At 42.2% G+C, this 12,097-nt stretch overlaps 1 long non-coding RNA gene across 1 annotated transcript in view; it reads right to left on the minus strand.

The window, feature by feature from the left end:
* Positions 1-819: 819 nt before the first annotated feature.
* LOC106726106 overlaps positions 820-12,097 on the minus strand; it is an 18,137-nt gene continuing 6,859 nt past the window's right edge. The window contains exon 3 of the long non-coding RNA XR_001362121.1: positions 820-856. This is a non-coding gene — a long non-coding RNA (uncharacterized LOC106726106). The remainder of the gene's footprint in view (positions 857-12,097) is intronic.

The following is a 12,097-nucleotide window of genomic DNA, read 5'->3' on the forward strand; positions in this document are numbered from 1 at the left end:
ATGTAAAATACAGCATTAGAGAATATGGTCAATACTATTGTAATAACTATATATGGTGCTGGAGCTACTGGGGAGAACACTTGGTGAATTACATGGATGCCTGACCACTATACTGTGAACCTGAAACTAAGCTATATATATAAAAGGCTAATATGCTCTATTCCTCCTACCCTCTGACCGGTTGCTATGACATGCACTGACCACCAGAGGGCAGACACTTAATGCAGGAGCTGTCATGACGCACACTGGCCAGTCCCACGGACCTGGCGCCAACAAACCAACACTCGGCTTCCCCCAAGTGGGACACAGGCCCTGCCACCACCCCAGAGCGATACCCCACCAAATCACAGCCAACTGCCAAGACCCCATGGCACAAAATGCGGGCCACAACCCAGCACAGCCTGAAAATGGTCGCTGTGGGCTCCGGGTAATGACATCACGTAGCAATGGCCAGCTTCCTCTCCCTAACAACTAGCCTCCTTGCAGTTTCTTCAGCCCAGGAACACAGGTGGAAACATTTTTTTAAAAAAATATATCTTATTGATTTTTTACAGAGAGGAAGGGAGAGGGATAGAGAGTTAGAAACATCGATAAACTGCCTCCTGTATAACCCCTACTGGGGATGTGCTGGCAACCAAGGTACATGCCCTTGACCGGAATCGAATCTGGGACCCTTCAGTCGCAGGCCGACGCTCTATCCACTGAGCCAAACCAGTTAGGGCACAAGTGGAAACATTTTACACTGTAACCAAATGTCTGTGAAGCATTTTCCCGTACCTCATCTCATTTGATCCTCACAGAAGTCCTGGAGGAGGCAGACAGGAGACTCGATGGAATCCTATTTTCTTGTCATTAGCTGGAAAACAGAGATTTACAAAGCTTAGAAACTTGACCCGACTGAAAAGAAGTAAGAAATGGTGGACCTTGAAAATGACTTCAGGTTTTCTCACTGCGCAGAATATAGTCAAACACTGCTGCAGTTAAATATTTTACCCTTTGTTCTCCCTGCGTGATCTATAATAATAATCTGCTTCGTGCTGATATTTATTTATTTATTTTTTAAAAAAATATATTTTATTGATTTTTTACAGAGAGGAAGGGAGAGGGTTGACCTCCTTGCTGCCTCCTGCTGTACTGGTTGCACCAAGCATGGCATTGAGTTCAGCCAACACCTGTGGGAGGAGAGCCATAATGTTGGTGTGGATAGCTACGAACCAGGAGTGTGCGGTGGCTGTATCCTTGCAGCGTAGGATCAATGTGTTCCTGCTATCGGGAGAATGTAGCTCTATCAATCTGTGTGGAAAAAGAAAACAAAAAAGTGAGCTAGATCAGAAGTCATCAAATCTGCCAGAGTTTAACACACATTATTGGGAATCTATTTTAATTTTACATTCCAGAATAGAGATGCTTTCTCCTAATTCCATAGTTTTCTCCAGTTCCAGGGAAAACCACATGTGGAAAGATACTGGTAATCATCAGAAAGACTAACTGTTGGGTCTCCTATTTCAATGTGTTAATATAATAACCTAAGACAGTGGTCGGCAAACTGCGGCTCGCGAGCCACATGCGGCTCTTTGGCCCCTTGAGTGTGGCTCTTCCACAAAATACCAACTTCTGCACATGGGCCACAAGTTTCAATTGCAGAGTACGTGCGCACCCGCACGTGGTATTTTGTGGAAGAGCCACACTCAAGGGGCCAAAGAGCCGCATGTGGCTTGCGAGCCGCAGTTTGCCGACCACTGGCTTAGAGATACTGAAGGAGATGCTTGAAACACCCATGTTCATGATTGGAAGATGCAATATTATTACATAAACAACTCTCACCAATCTGATCTACAAAGTCAATGCAATCCTTATCAAAATCCCAGCAGGATTTTTCTTTTTAATAGAAAATGGTAAGCTTATCCTAAATTTAAGGGATGCAGAACATCCAAAATAATTTTAAAAAACAACAAAGCAGTAGGTGTTTCATTACCATATTTTAAAACTTGCTTTAATGCTAGAGCAATCAAGACAGTATAGCATTCCCCAGGCCAGTTTGGCTCCGGGGATAGAGTGTCGGCCCGTGGACCTGAGGGTTGCGGGTTCAATTCCCAGTCAAAGGCATGTACCTGGTTTCCAGGTTCAACCACCAGGCCCAGTCAGTCAGGGTGCATGTGGGAGGCAACCAATCATGTGTCTTTCTCCCATCTCTCTCTCTCTCTCTCTCTCTCTCTCTTTCTCTCTCTCCTCTTTCTCTTCCCCCTCCATCCTCCCTTCCACTGTCTTAAAATCAATGGAAAAAATATCCTCTGGTGAGGATTAATTAAAAAACAACAACAGTATAGTGTTGATGAAAGTTTACATACACAAAATAACTGATATACTGGACTTCACCAAAATTCAAAAATGTAATGCTACAGAGGAGAGGAAAAAAGATGGCGGCTGGCAGGACAGAGGTAAGGGAGAGGATGTGAGTGAGGGAGGGGATGAAAGGAAAATGTATTGATGTGTGTGGTGTGTGTGTGAGTGAGGGAGTTAAATCTGGCAGGGGCAGCAGGGGCTGGCAGAACAGGCTCTCTTGTACAGGAAGAGACTACCACCACTGCAGGCACTCCCCAGACTGGGGGACTCAGGCACGGAGCCCATGCCATCTTGAAGGGGAGAGCGGCCTCTTCTAGGAACTCAACAGCACCACCACCCAGACAGGCCTTGGACACTGCCCGCGACCCAGCAGCCACTACAGCCAAAATACTGCTGCCGCACCTACAGACCCATGGACCCTGGGACCTCCACCTCCAAAGGTGCACCGCTCCCGCAGCAGTAAGTGCAACTTCCTCCCTCCCCAGGGGCAGACCTCTGGACACCATATTCGCATGGTTCCAATGTGCAGGCCTCCTGGGCACACCACTCCACAGGCAGCTCTTGGATGCCGCTGTAAGCCCCTGCTGGGTGTGATTTTGTACAGACAAGGGCACGCTGCCCCACAGTAGAAATTTTGAATTCCCTCTTCCTGAATAACTGACCACTGCACAACTTCAGTGCCAGAGCCCCTCAGCTTGCATCAGAGCTCTGCGCCAGCAAACACACTGCCACAGTCACACATTTCCAACGAGGAGGCCCCCTGAGCCCATCTATCCACAGGGCGCACTTGGGAACCACTGTGAGATCCTGCTGGGTGCGATGTTGGACAAACAGGGACACACTCCCCCGGCAGTAGAAATTCTAAATTCACTCATGCTGGTACCTGCCCACAGATGCCTCAATTACATGGCTTCAGTGCCAGGGCCCTTCAGAGTGCTTTAGTGTGCCGCACTGGCAAACGCACCCTGGGTGCCCCTGTGAGCTGCCACTGGGAGTGTGCACCTATCCACCACAGGTGCAGCACCAAAAACTGAGTCTTCCCACCCTACAGCTGCAGAACTCTGGACACTGCAGTTGCACGCTTTTCCGGCACACAGGCCCCCCAAGCCCACACCTCCAAAGGCAACCCTTGGGCGCCTCTGTGAACCCCCGCTGGGCGCGCACTTTTACGAACAGGGCTGCACTGCTGGGCTGTAGAAACACTAAATTCCCTCTTCTGGGATACCTGCCCACAGACATTGCAATCCCGTGGCTTCAGCGCCCGGGCCCTTCAGAATGCGTCAGTACACCCTGCTGGCAAACGCACCGTGGGTGCCCCTGTAAGCCACCACTGGAGGCGCGTGTATCCAACCATGGTGGCATCAGCAAAAGCTGAGTCTGCCCACCCCACAACTACAAAACTCTGGACGCCACAGAAACGCCTTTCGAGAGTGCAGGCCTCTTGAGCCCCACCACCCTGGGTGCCACTGTGAGTCCCCGCTGGGCACGCGCCATTTGAACCAAGGGCGCAAGATAGCAAAAATTGGGACACCCCCTCTACAGCTGCTGACTTCTAGACACCGCAGTTGCGCCTTTCCAGCTTGCAGGCCTACATCAAGAGAACCCAAATAGCTCGAGTAGGGAGCTACGCTAGATTACCAAGCCCAGGAAACTTGAGAGGTCACACCAGTAGCACCATCCCCAAAAGAACCTGGGTAGCAAGGCAATCGGATCTACAATTAAAACATTACAGTAAAACATGGGAAGACAAAAGAGCAATCCCCAAAGGAAGGAAAAAGAGGATTCACCAGAAAGGGAGTTAAATGAAACTGAGGCTACCAACATATCGGAGAAAGAATTCAGAGTAATGGTTATAAGGATGCTCAAATGGCTGGATGACAAATACACACAACTCAATGACAAATACACACAACTCAATGAGAATTATAAGGAGCTGAATGAGAATGTCACCAACATGAAAAGGAACCAAGAGGAAATGAAGAACGACATAGCTGCAATAAAGAACACAAAGGAAGGCTTAAACAGTAGACTACAAGAGGCTGAGGACCGCATCAGTGAATTAGAAGACAAGGTAGGAAAAAACACACAAACACAGCAGCAACTGGAAAGAAGATTTAAAAAGCAGGAGGAGAGCCTAAGGGAGCTTTGGGACAACAGAAAACAAAACAACATTCGCATAATAGAGGTACCAGAAGAAGAGGAAGAGAAGGAATAGAAAACCTGTTTGAAAAAATAATGACAGAAAACTTCCCTGATATTGGCAAGGAAAAACTACACAAGTCCAAAAAGCATACTGAGTCCCAAACAAGATGAACCCCAAAAAACCAACACCAAGACACATAATTAAATTGGCAAAAACCAACAAAAAAGTAAGAATCTTAAAGGCTGCCACAGAGAGACAAAAGGTTACCTACAAGGGATCTCCTATTAGAATATCAACTGATTTCTCAATAGAAACACACCAGGCCAGAAGGGAATGGAATGAAATATACAAAGTGATTCAAAGCAAGGGACTGAATCAAAGAATACTATACCCAAAAAGGCTATCAGTCAAAATTGAAGGTGTAATCAGGAGCTTCACAGAAAAAAAGGGTTAAAAGAGAGTTTATTACGACCAAGCCAGCAATGCAAGAAATGCTAAAGGGACTGCTGTAAAAAGAAGAAACAAAAAGGCGAGAAGAAACACAAACATTAAGAATAAAAATGACGACAAATAAGTACTTATCAATAATAACATTAAACGTAAATGTATTAAATGCTCCAATCAAAAGACAGAGGGTAGCTGAATGGATAAGAAAACATGACCATATATTTGCTGTCTGCAAGAGACACACCTCAGAACAAAGTATTCACACAAACTGAGAGTGAAGGGATGGAAAAAAATTTTTCAGACAAATGGAAATGAGAAAAAAGCTGGGGTTGCGATATTTATATCTGACAAAATAGACCTCAAAGTAAAGGCCATAACAAGAGATAAGGAAGGCCACTACATAATACTAAAGGGAGAAATTAAACAAGAAGATATAACTCTGGTAAACATATATGCACCCAATACAGGAGCACCCAAATACATAAAGCAACTTCAGGAAGATATCAAGGGAGAGATTGATAGCAATACAGTCACAGGTGGTGGACTTTAATAGCCCACTGACATCACTGATAAATCCTCTAAACAAAAAAATCAGCAAAGAAACAGCAATCCTAAATGACTCACTAGATCAGATGGAATTAATTGACATCTCCAGAATATTTCAGCCCAAAGCTACAGAATATGAATTCTTTTCCAGTGCACACGGGACATTTTCAAAGATAACCCACAGGCAAAGTCGTAGGACACAGGCAAAGTCTCTTCAAATTCAAGAGGATAGAAATCATAATAAGCATCTTCTCAGATCACAATGGCAGAAAACTAGAAATCAACTACAATAAAAACAATGAAAAAAAATCAAACACTTGGAGGCTAAATAGCATGCTATTAAACAATGATTGGGTTACCAAAGAGATCGAAGAAGAAATAAAAAAAAATCCTGGAATCAAATGACAATGAAAACACAACAATCCAAATCTATGGGACACAATGAAAGCAGCCCTGAGAGGAAAGTTCATAGCTCTACAGGCCTACCTCAAAAAACAAGAAAAACTGGTAATAAGTTATCTAACCTTGCAATTTAAAGAATTAGAAAGAGAGCAACAAGAAAAGCCCACAATATCCAGAAGGAAGGAAATTATAAGGATCAGAGCAGAAATAAACGACACAGACACCAAAAAAAAAAAAAACAATAACAAAGAAAGAGAATTACAGGTCAATATCCCTCTTGAACAGAGATGCTAAAATCCTCAACAAAATTCTAGAAAACCAGATCCAGTATTACATTAGAAAAACCATACACCATGACCAAGTGGGATTTATTCCAAGGATGCAAGCCTGGTACAATATCCAAAAATCAATAAATGTAATACATCACATAAACAAACTGAGAGATAAAAATCACATAATCATATCGATTGATACAGAAACGGCATTTGACAAAGTCCAACACCCTTTTCTAATAAAAACGCTTAGCAAAGTGGGAATAGAAGGATCATACCTCAACATAATAAAAGCCTTATATGACAAACCTACAGCCAACATCACACTCAATGGGCAAAAACTAAAACCATTTCCCTTAAGAACAGGAACAAGACAGGGATGCCTGCTTTCACCACTCCCGTTCAACATAGTACTGGAAGTGCTAGCCAAAGTGATCAGAGAAGAAGAAGAAATAAAAGGCATCCAAATTGGAAAAGAAGAAATAAAATAGCCATTATTTGCAGATGACATGATACTGTATATACAAACCCCTAAAGACTTAATAAATGAATTCGGCAATGTAGCAGGATAGAAAATTAATGCCAAGAAATGTATGGCAATTTTATACACCAATAGTGAACTTACAGAAAGAGAAATTTTTAAAAAATCTCATTTACCATTGTACATTTAAAAATATAGGATACCTAGGAATAAACTTAACTAAGGAGGTAAAAGACCTCTCCTCAGAAAACTACAGGACGTTGGAAAAAGAGAGAGAGGAAGACATAAACACATGGAAGAACATACATACCATGTTCATGGATTGGTAGAATCAACATCATTAAAATGTCCATACTACCCAAAACAATCTATAGATTCAATGTACTCCCCATTAAAATACCAACGGCATATTTCACAGATCTAGAAAGAACTCTCCAAAAATTCATCTGGAATAAAAAAATAACAACAACAAATAGCTGCAGCTATCCTGAGAAAGAAGAACAAAGTAGGAAGGATCTCAATACCAGATATAAAAATGTATTACAAAGCCACTGTTCTCAAAACTGTCTGGTACTGGTACAAGAACAGACATATAGACCAATGTAACAGAATAGGGAACCCAGAAACTGACCCAAACCAATATGCTTAATTAATATTTGACAAAGGAGGCAAGAACATACAATGGAGTCAAGACAGTCTCTTCAATAAATGATGCTGGGAAATTTGGTCAGACACATGCAAAAAAAAAAAAATGAAACTAGACCACGAACGTATACTATGCACAAAAATAAACTCAAAATGGATAAAGGAATTAAACATAAGACAGGAAACCATAAAAATATTAGAGGAATCCACAGGCAGCAAAATCTCAGATATATGCTGAAACAATATCGCCACCAATACAGCTCCTAGGGCAATGGACCTAAAGGGAAAATAAACAAATGGGACTACATCAAAATAAAAAGCTTCAGCACAGCAAAGGAAACCATCAACAAAACAACAAGAAAGCCCACTGCATGGGAGAACACATTTGCCAACAATTTCTCTGATAAGGGTTTAATCTCCAACATTTACAGGGAACTCATACAACTTAACAAAAGGAAGATAAACAATCCAATCAAAAAATGGGCAAAGAACCTAAACAGATACTTTTCGAAAGAAGACATAAGGAAGGTCAAGAGACATATGAAAACATGCTCAAAGTCACTAATCATCCGAGAGATGCAAATCAAAACAACAATGAGGTGCCATCTCAGACCTGTCAGAATGGCTATCATCAACAAATCAACAAACGACAAGTACTGGAGAGGATGCGGAGAGAAAGGAACACTCGTGCACTGCTGGTGGGAATGCAGACTGGTGCAGCCACTATGGAACACAGTATGGAGTTTCCTCAAAAAATTAAACTGCCATTTGACCTAGTGATCCCACTTCTGGACATATATCCTAAGAATCCCGAAATATGAATCAGAGAGAATAGATGCACCGCTATGTTCATAGCAGCATTATTTACAAAAGCTGAGATCTGAAAACAGCCCAAGTGCCCATCGGTAGATGAGTGGATACCACAGCTTTTTTATTCAATCATCTATTGATAGACACTTGGGCTGCTTTCAAATCTTGGCTATTGTAAATAACATTGCAATGAACATAAGGGTGTATATATTCTTTCCAATTAGTGTTTCGAGTTTCTTTGGATAAATCATGCTAATTATTGTAAGTCAGTCAGAGAAAGACAAGTACCATATGATTTCACTCACACATGGAATCTAATTCACAAAACGAACCAATAAGCAACATATAAGTAGACTTATAGATAGCAGGATGGCAGCTGTTGGAGATATTTTAAGCAATAAAAAAAAAAAAAGACACTATGGAAAACAGTATGCCGGTTCCTCAAAAAATAAAGCTACCATATGTCCCAGCATTTCCACCTCTAGGTATTTATCTGAAGAAATCCAAAACACTGATTCAAAAGGATACATGCACCCCTATATTCACTGCAGCGTTGTGTATAATAGCCAAGATATGGAAGCCACCTAAGTGCCCATCAATAGAATAATGGATAACAAATATGTGGTACATATATACAATAGAATATGACTAAGCTTTAGAAAAGAATGAAATGGCCCAGCCAACGTGGCTCAGTGTTTGAACCTCAACCCATAAACCAGGAGGTCATGGTTTGATTCCTGGTCAAGAGCACATGCCCAGGGTTGCTTAATCGATCCCCAGTAGGGGATATACAGGAGGCAGTCGATCAATGATTTTCTCTCATCATTGATGTTTCTACATCTCTCTCCCCTCTCCCTTCCTCTCTGAAATCAATAAAAATTTAAAAATTAAAAAAAAAATCTTTCAAAAAAGAAATAAAAATAACTGTAAGCAAATACTATGAACTATATGCCAACAAACTGGACAACCTGGGAAAAATGGACAAATTTCTAGAAACATACAATCTTCACTCAATCAAGAAGAATCAGAAAACCTGAGTAGGTCAATAACAACTGATGAAATTGAAGCAGTAATCAAAAAACTCCCAGCAAACAAAAGCCCTGTCCCAATGGCTTCACAGGGGAGTTTTACCAAGCATTCAAAGAAGCAGTAACACCTATACTACTCAAACTATTCCAAAAAGCTCAAGAGGAAGGAACATCTCCAAGCTTTTTATCAAGGCAGCATCATCCTAATTCCAAAACCAGAGAAAGACACATCAAAGAAAGAAAATTACAGGCCCGTATCCCTGATGAAAGCTGATGCTAAAATCCTCAACAAAATATTAGCAAATCGGATCCAGCAATATATTAAAAAAAATCATACACCATGGCCCTAGCCAGTGGCTCAGTGGATAGAGAATCGGCCTGTGGACCAAAGGGTCCTGGGTTTGATTCCTGTCAAGGACAGGTACCTCAGCTGCAGGCTCCTCCTCGGCCCGGGCCCTGGTCAGGGCATGTGCAGGAGGCACCCTTTTTTGACAAAAACTCTCAGTACAGTGGGAATAAAGGGATCATACCTCAACATAATGAAGGCCATATATGACAAACCTACAACTCAATGGGCAAAAACTAAAAGCGTTTCCCTCAAGAACAGGAATAAGGCAAGGATGTCTGCTTTCACCACTCTTATTCAACATACTACTGGAAGTCCTAGCTACAGCAATCAGAGAAGAGATAAAAGGCACCCAAATTGAAAAGGAGGAAGTAAAACTGTCATTATTCGCAGATGACATAGGGCCCCAGCCAGTGTGGCTCAGTGGTTGAGCGTCAACCTATGAACCAGGAGATCAGGGTTGGATTCCCAGTCAGGGCACATGCCCGGGTTGCAGGCTCAATCCCCAGTGCAGGGTGTGCAGGAGGCAGCCGAGCAACGATTCTATTGATGTTTCTATCTCTTTCTCCCTCTCCCTTTCTCTCTGAAATCAATAAAAATATATATTTTTTAAAAGCACAGGATAAACCAGCAAACAAAACTGAAACAACTCATATATACCGAGGAGAGGGGTTTGAGGGACTGGACGAAAAAGTTGAAGGAATTAAAAAGTACAAATGGGTCTAACTGGCGTGGATGTGGTTGAGTGCTGACCTATAAACCAGGAAGTCAGGGTTCAATCCCCAGTGTGGGGCGTGCAGGAGGCAGCTGATCAATGATTCTCTCTCATTATTGACGTTTCTATCCCTTTCTCCCTTCCTCTCTCTGAAAAAATAAAAAGTGCATATGCATAGCCTGGCCAGTGAGGCTCAGTTTGTTGGAGTGTCGTCCCACACACCAAAAGGTGGAAGGTTCGATTCCCAGTTAGAGCATATAGCCAATTTGTAGTTTAGATCCCCAGTCAGGGCCCAGGCAAGAGGCAGCCAATCGATGTTTCTCTCACATACTAGTAAGTGATTTTTCTCTCTCAATCAATCAGAGTTGGGGGGGAAGTACACATGGGTAATTGCATAATAGACATGAGGTTGTAAAGTACAGCATGGGGAATACAATCAATGGCATTGCGATGAATATGTATAGTGCCGCCCAGCTTCTTGGGATATGAGGGGGAGCACTTTGTAGATTGACTACTAAGCTGTATACCTGAAACTGGTACAAAATAGTACTGAATATAAATTGTAATTGAAAAAAATTTTTTTTAATAAAAATAAAGAAAAATGTTTCAATGTCTTAATAAAAAATCCCTCCACCCCATACCTATTAGAATAGCCTAAATCCAGAATACTAACAACACCAAATGCTGATGAGGAGAAACAGGAACTCTCATTCATTGCTGGACAAAATGCAAAATGGTACAGCCACTTTGAAAAACAGTTTGGCAACTTACAAAATTAAACATAGTCTTACCATATGATGCAGCAATCGAGCTCCTTGGTATTTACCCAAATAAGATGAGAAAGTATGTCACATAAACACTTATACACAGATGTTACAGCAGCTTTACTTATAATTGCTAAAACGTGGGGGGAAAACCAAGGTATTCCTCAGTGAATCATTAAATAAACTGTGGTACATCTCAGCAATGAAGTATTATTCAGCATTAAAAAAGAAATGTGCTATGGAGCCTTGAAAATACATATTACTAAGTGAAAGAAGCCAATATAAAAAGCTATATACTGTATGATTCCAACTATAAGACATTCTGGAAAAGGCAAAAATATGGAGAGTAAAAAGATCAGTAATTGCTCGGGCTTAGGAGGGAGGGTGGAATGAAGGAAAAAATAGGTGAGGCACAGAGGATTTTTAGGGTAGTGAAAATACTATACCAGGTATATGACACTATAATGGTGGACACATCTCATTATATATTTGTCCAAACCTATCAAGAGTGAACCCTAATGTTACCTATGGACTTTTGGGTGATAATGATATGCCAATGTAGTGGTACCAAATGTACCACTTCAATGGTGGATATTGATAATGAGCTAGCTATGCATGTGTGGGGATAGGAGGTATGGGGGGAACCTCTACCTTCTTCTCGAGTTTGCTGTAAATCTAAAACCACTCTAAAAAAAAAGAGAGAGAGAGAAACCAAGATGGCAGCATAGGTAAACACTGGAAATTGCTGCCTTGCACAACCACTCCAAAAAGACAACTAAAAGACAAAACGGACATCATCCAGAACCACAGGAAAGCTGGCTGAGTGGAAATTCTACAACTAGAAGGAAAGAGAAAAGCACACTGAGACTCAGAGGAGGTACGGAAGTATAGTGCGGAGGTACGGAGGCACACATGGAAAGGGCTGGCAACTGAGGACTCAGTTGTTTTTTTCAATCGGGAGGGAGTCTCAAGCTCCCAACTGCTCTGAACTCCAGTTCTGGGCGAGTCTCTGGGGACATATGGGGAGAAACTGGACTGTCTGGCATTGGTCGGAACTCGAGGGCGGCTTTCTCTCAGAGGTGCTTGCAGTGCTTACCGGGACACTGAGACCCGGAGCCTCTTAGGGCAGGGCTGAGGATCAGCCATAGCTGTTTG

The sequence above is a fragment of the Myotis brandtii genome, unplaced genomic scaffold, assembly GCF_000412655.1.
Source record: "Myotis brandtii unplaced genomic scaffold, ASM41265v1 scaffold2256, whole genome shotgun sequence".
Lineage (NCBI taxonomy): Eukaryota > Metazoa > Chordata > Mammalia > Chiroptera > Vespertilionidae > Myotis > Myotis brandtii.